The sequence below is a fragment of the Schistocerca gregaria genome, unplaced genomic scaffold (assembly GCF_023897955.1).
Source record: "Schistocerca gregaria isolate iqSchGreg1 unplaced genomic scaffold, iqSchGreg1.2 ptg000362l, whole genome shotgun sequence".
NCBI lineage: Eukaryota > Metazoa > Arthropoda > Insecta > Orthoptera > Acrididae > Schistocerca > Schistocerca gregaria.
The window spans coordinates 439,296-441,304 of record NW_026061819.1 but is presented as its reverse complement, the minus strand read 5'-3'; positions in this window follow the sequence as shown (position 1 = coordinate 441,304).

The following is a 2,009-nucleotide window of genomic DNA, read 5'->3' as shown; positions in this document are numbered from 1 at the left end:
TTAAATCACTCCTAATGCGTACTCCCAGATAATTTATGCAATTAACTGCTTCCAGTTGCTGACCTATTTTGTAGATAAATAAGGGATCTATCTTTCTATGTATTCGCAGCACATTACACTTGTCTACATTGAGATTCAATTGCCATTCCTTGCACCATGCGTCAATTCGCTGCAGATCCTCCTGCATTTCAGTACAATTTTCCATTGTTGCAACCTCTCGATACACCACAGTATCACCTGCAAAAAGCCTCAGTGAACTTCCGATGTCATCCACCAGGTCATTTATTGTGAAAAGCAACGGTCCTATGACACTCCCCAGCGGCACACCTGAAATCACTCTTACTTCGGAACACTTCTCTCCATTGAGAATGACATGTTGCGTTCTGTTATCTAGGAACTCCTCAATCCAATCACACAATTGGTCTGATAGTCCGTATGCTCTTACTTTGTTCGTTAAACGACTGTGGGGAACTGTGTCAAACGCCTTGCAGAAGTCAAGAAACAGGGCATCTACCTGTGAACCAGTGTCTGTGGCCCTCTGAGTCTCGTGGACGAATAGCGCGAGCTGGGTTTCAAACGACCGTCTTTTTCGAAACCATTGCTGATTCCCACAGAGTAGATTTCTAGTCTCCAGAAAATACATTGTACTCGAACATAATACGTGTTTCAATATTCTACAACTGATCGACGTTAGAGATATAGGTCTATAGTTCTACACATCTGTTCGATGTCCCTTCTTGAAAACGGGGAGGACCTGTGCCCTTTTCCAATCCTTTGGAACGCTTCGCTCTTCTAGAGACCTACGGTACACTGCTGCAAGAAGGGGGGCAAGTTCCTTCGCGTACTCTGTGTAAAATCAAACTGGTATCCCATCAGGTCCAGCGGCCTTTCCCCTTTTGAGCAATTTTAATTGTTTCTCTATCCCTCTGTCGTCTATTTCGATATCTACCATTTTGTCAACTGTGCGACAATCTAGAGAAGGAAGTACAGTGCAGTCTTCCTCTGTGAAACAGCTTTGGAAGAAGACATTTAGTATTTCGGCCTTTAGTCTGTCATCCTCTGTTTCAGTACCATTTTGATCACAGAGTGGACATTTTGTTTTGATCCACCTACCGCTTTGACATAGGACCAACATTTCTTAGGATTTCTGCCAAGTCAGTACATAGAACTTTACTTTCGAATTCATTGAACGCCTCTCGCATAGCCCTCCTCACACTACCTTTCGCTTCGCGTAATTTTTGTTTGTCTGGAAGGCTTTGGCTATGTTTATGTTTGCTGTGAAGTTCCCTTTGCTTCCGCAGCAGTTTTCTAACTCGGTTGTTGTACCACGATGGCTCTTTTCCATCGCTTACGATCTTGCTTGGCACATACTCATCTAACGCATAGTGTACGATGGTTTTCAACTTTGTCTACTGATTCTCAACACTATCTGTATTTGAGACAAAACTTTTATGTTGAGCCATCAGGTACTTTGTAATCTGCGTTTCGTCACTTTTGCTAAACAGAAAAATCTTCCTACCTTTTTTTAATATTTCTATTTACGGCTGAAATCATCGATGCAGTAACCGCTTTATGATCGCTGATTCCCTGTTCTGCATTAACTGATTCAAATAGTTCGGGTCTGTTTGTCACCAGAAGGTCTAATATGTTATCGCCACGAGTCGGTTCTCTGTTTAACTGCTCAAGGTAGTTTTCAGATAAAGCACTTAAAAAAATTTCACTGGATTCTTTGTCCCTGCCACGCGTTATGAACGTTTGAGTCACCCAGTCTGTATCCGGCAAATTAAAATCTCCACCCAGAACTCTAACATGGTGGGGAAATGTACTCGAAATGTTTTCCAAATTATTCTTCATGTGCTGAGCCCGGGGTCCTATAGAGACATCCAATTACGATGTCTGAGCCTGCTTTATCCTTGACCCTCACCCAAATCATTTGACAATTCGGATCTCCGTCAATTTCCTTCGATACTATTGCACTTCTTATCGCTATAAACACGCCTCCCCGTTCA